The sequence below is a fragment of the Rhea americana genome, unplaced genomic scaffold, assembly GCF_003343005.1.
Source record: "Rhea americana isolate MKP2758 unplaced genomic scaffold, rheAme1 scaffold_99, whole genome shotgun sequence".
In the NCBI taxonomy this organism is placed as follows: domain Eukaryota; kingdom Metazoa; phylum Chordata; class Aves; order Rheiformes; family Rheidae; genus Rhea; species Rhea americana.
Genome location: NW_028187188.1, coordinates 355,940 through 373,003, shown reverse-complemented (window position 1 = coordinate 373,003; position 17,064 = coordinate 355,940).

Below are 17,064 nucleotides of genomic sequence, written 5' to 3'. Positions count from 1 at the left end.
CTGCCCTCTTCCCATTAGTTTCTTTTCCTTGTATTGCTTTCTACCAAGCAGTTCAGGAGGTCAGGGTAGAATAGCAGCTTAGACCGTGAAAATGATTAATGGCATATATAACAGCAAMGKCAGGAAGGAAGTCTGTGTGGGTAAGTGTATGTAAGTGTGCGTACTGGAGCAGTTGGGTGTGGATGCTGAATGAGGCAGTGAGGATACTGGTGCTCRTGAAGAGAAAGGCAAGCATTATTTTCAACATTTTTACTAGCCAGTTTCATGTTCTTTCTCTTCATGCATATATGTTGAAACCTCTGTGCAAGTAGTGCTACTACCAGTAAAACTACATCTGTTGTAGCATCAAGAATAGTAGCAATTTTAGTGTAAGGTGGTGTCTTCTAACATCAGAATTAGGGAAAATTTGCACCTAGACCCAAAAGTGGGCCCTTCATCTTCACTGAATATTGCAGCAAGCTTTTGGCGAGCTTGCATGTTCACTGATGCTGAGAAATTCAGCAAAACTATTCTGAGGCATTCAAATGCCAGGAACAGCTATACTCAGGATGTTAAAGCATTTTCACTCAGTTTGTGTCTGCTAAGTTAAATCCAAAATATTTGATTCTTCAGATTTCTTGGGATTTGCATCCATAGAAGGCTTGATGTTTCAAAAGGTGTGACAGTTTCTCCTTTCTTAATGCCCTTTCCTTTCCTCCAAAAAAGGGTAATAATCTACACCTTGCAGCAGGGGAGTTTAAGTTGTGAAGTGTGTCAATTTTAACTGTCTCCCACAAAATGTCACTATAACAATTTTATCCCATGTTTGGCTGGGTTCCCCACTATTTCCAGGCTGTCCTTGTAAGGTGCGGTTCCTGTAAAAAAACAAAAATATAATGATTTTTCAGGCCTATCCRAAATCTTTTACTTTTCCTAGTGGGACTGGAAATAAAAATATAGATTCTGTAGTAATATTGTTTAAAAATCTGGCTTTCTGGGGCAGGGTCCAGTTGTGACTCTAAGCTCCGCAGAATCTGCATAAGATTTGTGTCTTCCCTATAAGAACTTTTGATTTCGATAGACAACAGGCAGAATAATAATACAGGGCACCATTATTCTTGATGAAGATGAAAGACTAAAGTGGTTTGCTTAATTTAGTGTACTTCGAGAGACTGTCTGAAARGGCTGCAAGGATGGATGGTTTTGATGGATGAAGATTCCAGGTATATGACAGCAGCTTGCTGTAGCCACCGAAAAGATGTCTCAGAGCTTTTTGGAGAGTGAAGTCTGGAGGAGTGGGCCAGAGGCATGTGAGGGCATGCTCTACAGTTTCCTGAGCATGCTTGGATTTACTAGCATAGATGCAGCCTGTGAGTCTTACAAGTAGCACACACACTTGCACTTAAATTCATAGCACTTAAAAAACCTCTATTTTATCTACACTTTTTTACTAATAACAGGTGTTCATGTACTGTTTTTACTCATGATCTTCTATAATTTTGAAACTCAGAGCTGCTTTGAGCTTACCCTATTTTAGTGCTACATACACGTGCTGGCATATTTTTCCCACCACTGCTGTTAATTTAGCATGTCAGCCAACGTGACAAACTGTAAGACCTCGCAGATTCTTCTCATGTCTGAAAATTTTATCCATTGCACTGCAAGTGGAGGTGGAAATCACAACAATGGTAATTATCATGTATCTTGATCTTCAGGCAGTATAAGCTGCTTAGGAGTGATTTCCCTTGGGGGAGAATGAGGAAGTTAGGAGTCAGAGCCTGCAGTGCTGACTCAGTGCGTGCTGAATACCTTTTTGGCATGGTGAGGAGCCTGCTATAGAAGAGCTGCAGCAGCAGCATGAGACTTGCAATCTGTAACAGGAAAGATGGTCCATCAAGAACACACAGGGCACAAAAACTGAAATTGGAGGAGAGATGATGTGAGAGAGCATGTAACAAATGAAACAGGTTTTAAAACAAGTTTTCAAAGAATAAAGAGGAATGTTTTCATTAGCCTTATACAAAAACTCCTGATTTAAGTGGCAGTTTTCTAGTACATGCTACTGCTCCTTTCCTAGCTCTGTTTCATGGCCCTGACCACCTAAGTGGTATCATGGTTTGCCTGTTGATAGTAGTTTTTATACAAAAATCTCTCACATCATTTGATGTTAGTCTACACACACAGACACCTGTCCATGTACCTATATTTTAATTTTTTTAGTCATAAGGACCTCTGGAATTGAAAGCAAAGCACAGTTCTCTTTTTGTGGGCCATGAGTCTTGCTCAGTGCACTGAGAAGACTTTGARGAACCTAACTTTGAAGTCTTACTTTCTCACTACAGGGCCTACCACAACTGCACTTCTTGCACTTCCTGACAGCCAGGGCTGCAGCAATGTGAAGCAGTTTAAAGATGCCTCACTGCTGCTTTGTATTGCCAAATTGTGATTTTGATACTGCATTGGAGGTTAGATGCACTGTGGTCCTTTTCATAAATGATCCTGGCAAGTACTGGGTTTTCAGTTTAAAGCATAATTTAAATTTGATTAAGAAAGATCTCCAGTATGCTCAACTAACACTCCCCAAAACTAATACTGCTTATCTTCACAAGCAAAATTAATAAACAAACATGTCTCAAGGGAAAATTAGCAGAAGAAAACTAAAAAGTAAAGAAAAAGCCATGAGCCAATATGGTTAAACTGACTGGCTGTTTGCTTCCCTGTTTGCTCTGATACATTTGTCCTGCATGAATATTTACTAACTGTTCTTTATAGAAAGTTTTCTAAGCTCCTATGAATGTTATTCTAAAAGGAGGCCCCAGTGAGAATGCAGCTTAGTGAATGCACGTTTCCCTCCCTTATTGGGTTTGTGTTAGTGATTATGAGTTTCTGGTCAGGCTTTCAGAGCTCTTGCCAGAAAGATAAGGCTATCGTTGTTTTGCTATTGCCATTCATTATAGTTGCTGCTTCTTGGGGATATGCCAAGTGTAGTTCAGGACTTAGCTGGAGCTGGGTCTGTGAGCACACCTGTGTATTCATGCTAATTTTATGCAACTAGTGGGCTTGGAAGTGTTAATACATAGGTACTGTGAAGTATGTACAAATCTGTATGCTTTGTGCATGCAAATTAGGATGCATGTCTGAAAAATTTGGCCGCTCATATAACGCAAAGGACTTGCTTAAAATTGATGCTTAATGAGAGAGATGCGCACATCATTACACAGAGAGACAATTTTCTCTACTGTCTCGTATATGTTTTGTTTTTTCTGCTTCACCTTCTCCAGAGAGATTCTGTGGAGTTGCATATTTTGTAGGAAAGCCTCTTCCCTTTTCTCTTTGTGCTTGTCTGACTCTAGACAACCTCTGCCTCTCCCTCTGGACTACATACATAATGGTGTGAAGTGCCTTAATCTGATGGAGCTGCTTTCTTCAACAACTGTGCCTTCTGATGACTCGAAGTCTTAGCTGATCCTTCTAGACCCCATATGGATTCATACACAGATGCCTGTAGGACCTGATGCTGTCAAAATTCAGYATAACAAATGGCTTATCTGCATAAAATATCCAGAAATGAGAGCAAACACTGGGCACTGAATGGACTGTTCAGAAAAGGGAAAAGTTAACGATCAGTGCTTGGTAGCATATTACCCTGATAAACTGTAAGCGCTGAAAATAAAAAGTTCATGGGTAATTTTGCAAGAGGGAACAGACATAAATAACKGGAGTCTTCAGCAACTGTAATTTTTGCATTAGCGTTTCACTACAATACTTGATCTACTTTTCCCTGATGTCTTTCTTTACCAAATTATATGCATTATTGAGACAGATGATAGTTACCTGTGAGAGAGGAGGCTTAAAATAAGGAGCTACAGTACTGTTGTTCCTCGTAGGCTTGGGGGCCCAGTTCTTTATCTTTCAACTGAAAAATTATAGTTTCTTAAGCTTCTTATTTTAATGAGAATTTTGTGTTGTGCAAGGCAGACAGAGTGTAATCATTTGGAAACAAATTTCAGATGCAATATTTAACAGAAATGAAATATTTTTAAAGTTTCAAGCTTTGGGGAGCTGGGACTGCCTTTTTCAACAGCAGGAATAACTTTTTAAGGCTTCTGTTATTGAAAAGAAGTCAAGCCCTGCTAACTGGCTTTATAAACCTCTGAGCCTGGAGAATTCTGCGGTTGTGGACATTTTTGCAGAGCTTTTTATTTCTCAGACATAAAACTCATTTGCATTGTGATATTGTTACGTGTTTTTCTTTGATCTGCTACTATGGATTTCTAAGACTGGAAGACTGGATGATAGTTTTTTTTTTTTTTTTTCCCTTGTGAATTTGCATTGCCCCAGGATAGAAGAGGTTTGTTTGAACTCATTTAATTGGCCAGTGATGTGAAAAATGATCATCTTCTACACTGGAAATGAACTGAAGTAACCCCCTCACAGAATCATTATAACCTATTTTAACTTTTGATACATTTCTACTGACTCAAGATTAGCTTGTTTGGAAAAAGAAAGGCTAATTCTATTTTTTTCTGAATTTACCGACATCTATTTTAGGTTTTCAAGATGTCATCATAAAAATACAGAAAATAAAAAGATATTAACAATTTTATTCTGTGTGGGTATCTCAGTGCAAATTGATACAATTCCAGTTAAGTCAAAGGAGATAATCCTAATAGATATGACATACCTAACAATAGAATTTGGTCTGCTTTTATTCTGTTTGATTTCAAGCTGTTGTATATCATAATCTCAGCAAGGTTACCCTTTATTACATGGAGGCTATATTTTTTTGTGATTTTTTTGACCAAATAATTCTAATTTTTCTCTTCCTTTAAAAAGTCTGGTGCAAGAATCCAACTTGAAGCATACAAAAGTTGTGTGACCGATCCTTGAAATTGAGATGCTTTATTAAAACATTTTTTGAATTACAATTTATGATATTTTACAATTGCATGTTGATTTGGGGATCATAGAGAAGACTTAATGTGTAGATGTTATAATTTCAGAATAAAATGCCCAATTTAAATGCATGCATAAACATGTAAAGTCTGTTCGTTTCTCAGATTCTATCAACATCCTCACATTTTCATCCATTATTTTTTATCTTGTCCCACCACAAAGTCTCCCCTGCAACATTTTACTCTACTCACCTTGCCCTGGAATCATAGGTTGTGCATTTGGTTTTAGTCCTATTTAAAAGGATGGGAGCTTTTTTCTGTCTTGAAGGGAGGGAGGTCATCTTTAGACTGAAAGGAATAGATGGTCATTTGCTCACCTTCTGTGCCATTCAGAATAAGCAGTTCTGACTTTTCTGGTTGTTTCCCCTTCTCAGCTCCCTAACTTAAACCTTATAAAAGAAAGGGGTTAAAAAAAATCTTCTGGTAGAGCTGGTCTGTGTGACCTGAATGACTTTGACTGAGTGCTTAGGTAAGAGTTTAAAAGCATGTTACATAAAGATTTGCTGTTGGATCTTATGTACTAATGCTTTAAACTCATTACTGAAGATTAGATCTGTAATTCCAAAATGACAGGGACCTTATAATAAGATATCTGGATATGTACATTATGGGACAATCTTTATCTTGTTATTTGAGATTATGATGGCTGCAAACTTCTAGATTTCTTACTGAAAAGCATAATTAGTCTTTCTTCCTGTTCTTCAGTACAGATATTGAATTATGATAATTTCATCTTTATAAACTGTTTAGTAAGAAAAGGTACTGTTATTTTTCATCATATAGTTATAGATTTCAGCAAAAATTACTGTGAGCTATTTTAGCTACAGAAAAAAATTGTCATGAACAAAACAGTGATGAAGAAGTCTAAGGAAAAGAAATGATTCTTAACCACTGAAATGTTTAGAGAATTTATGCTATTTTACTGAATAGTGTAGAGCTAAATTGTTAGATAACAGTCATGGCCAATGTTTAAAATTCTAAATTTAATCTTCTGTAACTCATCAAAGTAGTTTCTATTTTATGCACTGGTCAGTTTTACTGCTGGTGGTGGTCTTGGGAATGTAATTCCCTTGCAAAAGGTGGCTATCACCTAGCTGCCATGCTAAGGCACACATCAAAGATGTTATTTTAGAGCCTGTGAACATAGTTCTGCAAACTGTTCAGCAGACGTTCTGTATAATAGAATTAAGTTGACGTGCTTGGGCTTTCCAGAGTGAAATTCCAGATTGAAACTGAGACTGTCATTTACATCACATCAGAGACAGTGCAAGAAAATAATCACAAAGAAGAAAGGAACAGACAGACTGTGTTACAGGCATTTTTATGCTGTCTGCTTCTATTTTAGAGCAAATGTGCACCATAGGTAGAAGTATCCAAAAAGGAGAGGGATCTACACAATACATTATTTCAATTTCATTCTARTTTTCTTTTGATGAGGAAAAGACAAACCCAGACCAGTAGGCTTAGCTTATCAAATTATCATCTTTCATGTTTCATTTCTTGGAGTTTAATGTATAGGAAACGAGCACAAGATTTTTCTTCCATAAATTATGCATTTCTAGAACTATCTAAAAATATATGGTTGCAGAAGATGTATAGGAGACTTGTCTGCAAACAGCTTAAAGAATGACCTCCTTTCAAATATCTGCAGATCATAAGCTCTCCTACATATCTAGCAACTGATTTAGCAAACTTTCTGCCTGTAATTTCTACTAGAAGAACTTCACTGTCTCTGATTTCAGTACCAGATGTATTGATTTCTGTACTTCTGTGAGCTTCTTTTTTTAAGTTAATACCCTGGGTAAGTAAGTCAGTATCATGTCTTTGCATTTATAGAAATACGCTGTTTTTTGCTGTTGTATCACATAAAGTAGCTTAGTAAAACTGAGAATTGGACATTAGCTAGACATGAAATAAGGCTGCAAGTTATAGTTTACAAAAGCCAGCAAAATACTATTTTTTTTCTGATTCATCCTTGATTAAAGGGGAAATAGCTATCACCAAATACTATTTTTGCACAGATTCCCTATGCAGACAGGTTGCATTCACATCTTAGCATGTTCCAGAATAGATTCCCTCTGCAGACAAGTCCTTAGCTCATTTGACAGGAATGATGTTCCGTAAACGTATGTATGCATATCTTAATTAAGGTTACACATTGTTGGAGCTGACAGGAATGTCAGACTCTTTAGATTCCCAGAAATACTCTAAGCCTGACAGATATGAAACTGGCATTGGCTAAGTGTGCTCAGATAATTTTTCACTAAAGATGAGTCATTGCTCTTCCTGTATGAGGTAGTAGCATTCCCCCAATCTGTATCCAAAATTTCCCTTCCTCTCTGAGATTTTTGCTTTTTGCTTCACAATTCAGAGACAGAGCTGTGTATTATACCATATTACAAATGCTTTTAAGTACAAAGGTGTGCCACACTTTTGAGACAAACATACCATGAGTATTCCTTCAAATGAGTGTTTAGGAAAACTCACTAAGGGCTTGAGTGTTGTCATAGACATATATTGAGATGCAAATGTGTCTCTTGGAAGAAATTTAGTGATCATTTTTGGGCAGAGACACAACATCTATCAGAGTATGATCAAATCTTAAAAAAAAGAAGAGAAAGAAGATTTGTTCTGATCATTTTGGGTGCTTCATTTAAGTTAGATCCACTCATACCTTTAAACAGCTGATGCTGCCATTGTGTAGTGCTATAAATAGTTACTCTGGTCTAGTAAACAGTGGTATGATTTTTAAATATAAAACTGTCATTTTGATAAAAGCCCTAGCATGGAAGCAATTTTATGGGAAAGATGTGCTTTAAGCATGTATAGTTAGCACAAATAAGCTTTACATCATTGTGTCCATAAAACAACTATTGTTTAGCTATACCGATAGCATGTTAATATCTAAATCCACTCTTCATGCTGGAGTTTAGTTCAACTGGTCATTCAGGTCAGGTCTACACTACAAAGTTTTGCCAGCATAGCTGTGTTGCTTACTTTTATTTAATGATTGATTGCTATTGATTTCCTTTAATCTTTCTTTCATATCAATCCTTTCCTTTGCATTCAGTTGCCAATAAAAGTTTTTTGTGTAAAAGACTCTAGAAGACTGAGACCTGCCTGTTGGAGCAGATACTGATGAGCTCAGCAGAGGCGATAGACTTATGCCTCATGGGAGATTGTCAGAAAAATTAAATGGACTGTGTATGCAGTTCTAGGCACAGGCAAAATATGATTGCAGCCCTCATACAATACAGAGGTAAAGCTTTTGAAGACTAAGCTGGGACTGAGAAGGAAAATGATCTGGAAGGTACTAGGACCTCTGGTATTAATGATGATAATTTTCAGAACACTTGGAAGATAATCACAGAAACTGGGTATTTATCTTGGTCTGAACACTCACTGCAAATTAAGGAATTTTGTAGCAGCTCAGTTGATTCAATACAAAGTGCAGTTTATTGTTGACTAGTCTAATGCAAGTTTTATGCCAATATGAGTTTTAATTAAGGAGATTATTACTGGATATTGGTCTGGTACAGGTATAATAACACATACACAAGATGATCCTCTGTTTTTTGCTATAGTTTATTCTCAGTTAATTTAAGGTGATACAGAATCTGAGTGGACAAGCCAGAAATGAAATGGGTATAAACAAATAGCTCAAAAAATTTTTTTTTTGATTTAAAAATAAAGCACGGAATTCTTCCTCTGCTTATATACATTAACCTGATCCATCAGCTACAAAGGGCTAAACCAAACAGAAAGTGTGAAAGAACAATTCCTTTAGTGTTTTTAATTTTGATATTTTAGTAAAACAAGGGATTAAGTGTGGGCTGGGTTCTGCATTTCTTTCAATATAACCTGTAATCAGTGATGTGCTTTCTCCCACCTCCCGTTTTGCAATTAAAAAGTGCCCCTTTTAATCATTAGATTAGTCGAGGGTATAGGAAATTTCAAGTGAAATGCATTAATACAGGGCTTTATCTCCTATTTGGTGGTCAAGTGATATGTTAATGATGCATTGCATCTTTAGCATTTCCTGTTTCCAGCATCAGGCTGTAAGATATCTTCTACTGCTTAGATAGTATTTGGGATCTGTATATAATTATGGTTACCCATGTTCAAGAATGTCAAATTCAAACTGGGAACTGTGCAGGGAAATGGAGAGCATATCCTAGAACTGGAGCATGGCCTGTGTTGCCTAAAAATGCAGACTGAATGACGACGTGTTTGCTCTCCACAAGTATACTGAAATGAGATAAAATTTGGAGAAGAAGACAGAATAAAAACAGTGAAGGCATATGGACATAGAAGCATAATCCGGTCATTAATTCATTTTGGACAGCACAGGAGAAGCAGCTATGTAATAAAAGAAAAATATGGTTCTGAAATAGCTTTCTGAATAGTTGAGGTGCCTGACTGGTTTTAAGGTGGAACTGGATGCATTTGTGAGGCGGACTATCTGATGCCACAGTCTGAAGCTAACAGCTAACTGAATTGGCTCAGAAATTTTATTCCAGAATTGTGTTAGAAAGGTGAAAGTTTACTGCTTTTTTCAATTTTAAATCTGTCGCTGAACTTTAAGCCTGTTTAAAGTTTCATTTGCCACTTTGGTAGTGCCTGGAATACATTGGTGGTTATGGATGCCAACTTGTAAATACACTGGTTAATTTGAAACCGTGGTCATTCAATCCTTGCCAATTCAAAAAGCAACTATTTACCACTATTAGAAAAGTGAGATTCTCAGTTTTTCAGTGGTTTGGAGTTTGTAGTATTATAAGACTTATGAGCAACTAGAATTAGATTTGTCTTTTCCAGCATCTAATAATGCTTTGTGGCACAGGTCCAGGCTTATCCGGACAAGACCTAGTCCTTGGACTAGTGCAGTTTTCACTCCTATCTGGGGCATATTGTCAGTTCAGTTTTTAAGACTTGTCTGAGACAAAATGAAAGTGCTGCTCTAAACTACGATGGCTTTGTGCCATACAGKAGATATCAAGCTGGTGTACAGCTAGCTTAATAGCAACAGTAGCATCACAGTGTAGGCACGGCGCAGAGCTGGCATAATGACTCCTACACACTTCAGCTACCAGAAGAGAGGGTGTTGGCCGGTAAAGAAGGTGCGAATGTATCATAGCAATTTTGAGCTATTATCTTACTCTGCTGAGACCCTCCACAGTTAGCCTGCTGCTTTGGTGTTGTGCTAATGACTGCCAGAAAACATGCATTTAACACTCAGACAATAATGCTAAACCTGTGCCTGTTCTTTGCTAAGCTATAAGCTCTGTAGATATGTGAAGTAATAAAAGTGATTGACTTCCCTTTTTGTTTCCAGCATAATATATCAAGTGTAAGATGTCTTTTATTGTTTTGATCTTATTTGGGATCTCTATATAATTGCTATTACCCATGTTCAAGAAAAGCAAATTCAAATTAGAACTGTACAGGAAAATGGAGAGTGCATCTTAGAAGTGGAGCATGGCCTGTGTAGCCTAAAAATGCAGAGATCCAAGGAATTCAACCTACATAGATAGCCTAAAGAAGATGTAACTAAGTTGGAGTAAATGGACATGTTCTTGGGTTTGATCTCAAATGCTGAGACTGGAATATTGGCTTGTTGCTTCAGAAACTGTCTCTTGGCTGATGTGGCAGAGTGAGCCACACTCAGTCAGATAAGCAGCTACTACCATGGTCCCATGGGGAAATAGAGGTGCACAGGTCTGGCATGAAAGCTGTGAAGAAACCACCTTGTCTTTATTTCTACCATGTTCAATAAACAGGAATTTCTGTACATTTTTGTGAATGAGCAGTATGACATCGAAGGACTTCTTAACTCATTCCATTAGATGAAAGTTGATTTTTGACTGACTGGACAGACTGAAGGACAATGATAGTGCTAAAAGTAAGAGAGTTGCCAGGGAGAGGAAACCTGGAAGGTGATATTCTCAGTAAACCAAAACAGAACTGATACATAGGTGCTGGAAGCAGTGAGAAGTGACCAAAAGATATTAAAAGACTTCCAAAAAATGAGACATAAAAGCTGGATATTTTACAAAATGAATTAAGATAACATCTGGAGGACTCAGAAAGAACCAGGAGATGATTTGTCATAGGAGATAAGGCCTTTGTTAGAGATGTMCTTAAAAGTGTCAGAGCAAATGTAGAAGTCAAATTGCAGAGCAAGACAGATTGATGAGGTGCTCAGTGACCTCACTGTCATGATCCAGAAAGTTTTCCAGGAAATAGAGGAGACATGGAAACTACTGACCAACTTGGAAATTGCCGAGATAAGCTGCAGTGAGCAGTGAAGGAACTAAATAACTAGCGCACAGAGAAGGAAAAAGATTTCAGGCCATAAAGGGAACTAGCTTTCTGGGTGAGTTTTTGAAACATCCAAGGGACTTAGGTAAGAAGGATATTTTCCATCCTACCCCTATTTTACACTCTATTTGTAATCTCCATAAGGCAGAGGGAAGAAATTGCATTACCTCAGTGTAATGATATTATCTTTGAGGAGAAAACTCTGAATATCTGGCTCTAATGGACAAAAAGAGTGGTTTCAGTATACAGCTTAAGTGACCCACCTCTGAGGATGCTGCAGAATTTACCTGCAAGAAAAGAAATCTCATCATCCAAACCTTAAATGAATCTGTAGTGTGCACCTCTGAACTAGCCATCAATCTCAGTTGGCCATGGGACACTTGAGCACTAGAAAGAAAGAGAAAAAAGAAATTTCAGCTGAACCATGAAAGGTATGAGATGATTTGTTCTTTACATGGCAAAAGCCCTTGAGGTGTTCTAGAATAGATTGGTAGTGGGCCAATTTCTTGTTCATTGGAATTTAGGGCTAAAGATGAAAAGCTCTGGCAGAAGAGAAAACAACTGCTAGTGAGAATACTAAGGAGATTGCCTTGCCTGTGTGAATACTGATGTAGCCCTAACTGAGTGAATCTGGCAATCAGTATTTGTTAATACTTGTATTAGTAGAGTAATTTATAAAATAGTTGGAAATTTACCCAGAAGGAATCCAAGATGTTGTAACAGTATCTGAGGTTCTGTGAACTAAATTCTTCATTACACTTGAGGTTCAGAATGACAAGCATTTAATTCTAAACACTGTCCTAGCACTTTCCTCAAGCCAGTAGAGTAACAAAAGGATGTGAATTGTCTAACCGCTGTTTCTGTTAATGATTTGCACAACTGTCAATAGCATGCCAGGACATACTTTCTTACACAAATCYGCTCCCCATTTCTGAGAGCAAGGGAGAACTAGAACTAGCTTACAAAAATCTTGGGTAATTCAGGTATTGAGGGCAGCAAGAGAGAGATTTAAGAACATTGCATTACTGGCAAAGAGCTGGAGTTAAAGCCTTGCCAGGTCACCTCTGTCCCTTACCGGGCAACCTGGGTGCATGAATACCAGGCTTCTCTAGTAATCAGATTTTTAAAAGAGCTTGTTAGCCTGGGTGCGGGCTGAGTCTGAGCTCATTGCATGCATTTGCACTCCACTGCCTCTGACATGTAAAGCTTTTTTAAGTAGCCTGGAGCCCTAAGGAGCATGCTGCTTTGGAACATGATAAGAAGTTAGCTTGGCCAAGCTAGGCTTAACAGATCTAAATCAGCATTTGCACTTTTGCGTGCATACTAACCCAGAAAACCTCAGGAGTTCAGTTTTTGTCTGGGGGGAGGAGGGGTGTTGAATACAGCTTTTGCTGCTCTGAAGAGACCATGATGTTAGGTGACATGAGGAGGCACTGAAAGCTTGGATCCGTTCTGGTGACTCGAGAAGGAAGGAGCAGTAAGGGAGAGGAGACTGGAAGGTGTTGCAGGATCCAAGGCCTCCCTCCCTTTTCGCTGTGTGTAAGGTCAAAGCTGAAATTGCCTTCAGGCACTTGAGATCATACAACAGCTAAAACTGCCTGCACAAGTTCTGTGCGAGACCATTACCACATATGGTTTATATAGTCAAAAATATGCCTGTAAGGTGGCTTTTACAGTTTCAGAGCTAGCAGTAACATTTAGTGATTTGTGAAACCGTATATGTAGTTTATGCATTAGCATTTCAGCTTTCCAGAGGTTTTGTAAATGACAAAATGAGTCAGAGCAGTACTTAAAGACTAAACCAGTTAGCAAAATATAGGCTAGAATTGCTAGGCAGAGGAGGAAACTACATCATGGGCGAGCAAGCACTAGGAAGCAATTGTGGGCTTCTTTCAAGATAGTGCATGGACTRGCCATCCTTTCTAAAAGCTAAGGGAAGAGACAGGCAAACTACATCACTGAATAAGCTAAAAACTCAGAAGTCTCTGCCCAGGATCCCATGACATGAATGTATGTGTGAGAAGAAATGGCACTTAGAATTAACTTAAGTGGAGACTCAAGAATTTAATTCTAAAGCTCAAGTTAATTTTGAGTGGAAACTCAAGAGTCAGAGACAGACCAGTTGCAGCTAGTTGTCCATGGGCAGGTCAAACATAAAAGGTAACCGGAAATCAGAGGGAATTAAAAAAAAAAAAAGTTAAGAAGCAGTCATGAGCATGAATATGTATTTCATTGCTCAGACAATCCAGATTAATGTGTCCCTTCCTTTCTACCCAATGTTTAAAATGACTGTCTTTTTTCTTATGCTTGAATTCTAAAAGTCTTTATACTTTCTTGATTACTTTCTCATAAAATGAAGTAGAATTAATCTGGATATGTTTAAGAAAATGTTTGTAGGGATCCATACATATTACTAAAAACTAAGTAAATGAACACAAATCTATAGATGTAGGTATGAATTAAGATTGAAATAAAAAATCAGGAGAATCCAGAAAAGCTTTTGTGATATCAACTTAGCCACCCTGCAGAATGTATATATTTTGTAGAACACATTAATAATACAGAAAATATAGTGAAAGTTTGTTTTTGTCTCAGAGTAAATATTTTCATAGTACATTTACCATGTGTAGCAATAGAATGTACAATGTTACTTAGCCCTTGGGAACAAGCTTTACTTCTTGAAAAGTCATGGTCTGGAAAAGACCAGTCATTCCTTCCATTTTTCGTTTAAACCGCCTGTGCATCAATGTGTCCAAAAAAAAGAAAAAAAAAAAAAAACCCAAAACAAAAAAAAAAAACAAAGCCTACCACCTCCTTTCCATTCCCATGAGCAACCTATAGGTATCTATTGGAGATTTTAAATTCTATGTCACTGCTGTGTCTTTATCTTCACAGAGGAAATGATTTAGGTGCATATACAGACTTTAGCTAAGATCAAGGCCTTGTAGTGCTAGATGTTGCATAAATGTATCATAGTAATCCTTTCCCTGAAGAATTTATGACCCAGAGAAAAAATAAGAAGAGATGTGGAAAGGAAGCTATAACACATTTTCATGTATTTTATATATGTATTAGTGGCATAGCAAAGTATAGTATTTGGCAAACGTGCTCCTGCATCCACAGAGTAGTACAGTTTTATTTATTCGTTTGTTCAATCTTGAAATGTGGTTTGGTTCAGAGGGAGCTGAGCTAAACTGAATGACAAAGAAGGATTTAGACTTTGTTTATTTTCCAGAGGAAGAGGAAGGATGGACATAATGCTGTGCAGGGCAACGCCTGGCAACTCTGAGGAAGAATGTCAACCATTTACCACTCCACTGGATTCACCCCTATGCTATTTCCACTTCTTGGCCAGCTCTAAGAGAGGTTCTTTTGCCATCATGAAAAACATCATTACGCTATCTCAGCCTGTGGCTCTCGGTGGGAATACATCAAAAGGTTTTAGAGTCTCAAGCTCTTGTCCACAGTGAGCAGGCAGGTTGCACTGTGTTGGCTTACTCTTTCTTTCCTGTTACTTTTCCCTAAAAATACATGAAGTGATTTTCAGTATAACTTTTGCGTGCTGCCAAGGGCTGTAATTACAAGAATGATGTTACACAATTGCAAATGGGAATGGGAAGATAAGCATTTACAAATGAGGAGGGAGAGGGACACATCCAGAGAAGGAGTCTCTTAAAATGCAGTTTGCATATTAAAAAAAAAGTCAGAGAATGCTTGCTCTGGATGCCTAATAGCGTCTGGTGTTTAAAATGCCTACATTGCTTGCCTCTGAGCTCACAATACAGCTGGCATGATATCAAATATCCCAAAGGGTATTAGCAGTGGGATTTTAGTAAAAGCCTCTCTGTTTAATAGCCAATGCTGTTTTCAAACAAATACTTGTCCAGCACTAAGCAGAGGGGAAGAACCTAACAAAACCCCAGTTGTACAAGTCTTACTTATTTCAGTATGCATGTGTTTTTACAGAGCAAAGAACAAATAGTAGGTTTTGTATCAGACTGAGATATTTCACCTCTTTCACCTTACTACTTCAATGAATTTTTTAATTTTGTGGTCTTGAGTTTTCAGTTTTTTATCTCCTTTTTCTTCTCTTAATCATTTCACTTTTAGCTTTTGGCCCTCCCCTTTCTCTTCATGCCTGGAGTACAAACCCAAACTCTCAAAGCTTTGAGAATTGCATATCCATCAAGTCTTTTCACCTTGATGCCTTCCTGGCTGCTGCTGGAAGTGCAGTTCTGTGTGGCACAGGTACCTTTCCACCTGGCCTTGTAGTTACCATAGAAACTGGCCACATGCTGCATAAAGCCACCAGTGAGACAAGTAGGACTTTCAGCTCCTAAAATAGAATAATAAATGTAGGACTGGGAGGAAGTCTTGCTCCAATTGTCCAGGACACGCAGCCAACAAAGTATGAATTCCAATAGTGCTGTAGATTAATATTCAGCAATGTATTTTATTTGAGGAAATGCACTGATATCTCCTGTCCAGCAGCTCTTTTCACATCATTGCCATCACAGGTCACTGTGCTTCCAAACTGACCTGTGACTGGACAAGCAGTTGAGGAAGCTCATAAAGCTCTTGTGGTAGGGAACACCTTAGAGTCACAACAGCTGCAAACAAAGTTGTAGGATGCTTTGCTCTTATTTCAGTTGGGGGAATTTTTGCACTCCTTTGCAAATGCAGTCTGCATTGGCTTGTGCAACAGATTTCTTTGGCATGGTACATAGGATCGAATCCAGCTTGCTTCAGCTCTGAGACATAAGTTTTTCTTTGGAAAAAGGTGATAGCAATTTTTCTGCAGCTTTAGTATTTGGATTAATGTTTTCACCTGCATAATGTGAATGTCAAACACAAGAATTCTGGTCTGACAGCATTTTCCACGGTTGATAGAAATGATTACAGAAAGCATGGGTTGATGAAGATGTGGGCCTGCAAAAACTGTGGTCTATAAAAACTGCAACTGGTGAATGTCACAGAAGCTCATCTGACATCCAAGCTCAGCCTTGGCAACTCAGTTTGCTTCTGAATATGGGTGAGATTTTGGGTGGGCTTAAAGTGACACCACTACATCCCCAGAGCGCTAAGGATCTGGAAGCTTGATGCCTTTCTTTTTTTGTCTTCTGTCTTGTTCTCAGATTTCAGTTTCTCTAGTGGTAAGATACTATTAGGAAAAGGCCTATTTTGCTCAATTTATTAGAGCCTGAATTTGGTAAGTGTCAACATTTAACAGAAGACAGATCTAGTTATGCAGGACTTCTTTGAGGATGTTCATTTAGGAGAAAGATTAATAAACAAAATGATCGATGAACTTAGCTGATTTCTTGATGAAAGGTTATAAAGGGCTTTGATGAAAGGCTTATGCATGAGATATAGATAGCAGTTCTAATTGTTATTCTGGGTATATTTACATGTTGTATATTGCAGGTAGACACAAGCAAGCCCTGCCTGTTCTCTAAGCCAGCTAGACGTTACATGACCGTACCAAGCTGAAGCTTATACATTGAAATTTCAGGAGGGTTTAGTAGTTCCGGGCTGGTATGATATTACTGCAACCACATGGCTTTGGCCAGCGTGGAATATGGGCAGAACTGCCGAGACTGCTGATTTGTCTCATTGTCAGTCTGTGATACTCTTTTTCCTGAGATGGACAGCTGTTCAGTAGCAGCTGGAGTAGGAACACTGCTCTCTCAGTTCCCATAAGCTGCTGAACAGTTGTCAAAGGGAACCAAATCCTATAACCTGCTTTTCTGGATTTCATTTGAATCATGAACATTTTTGTATCCAGTTACCAGGCTTTTGCAACTGTTGA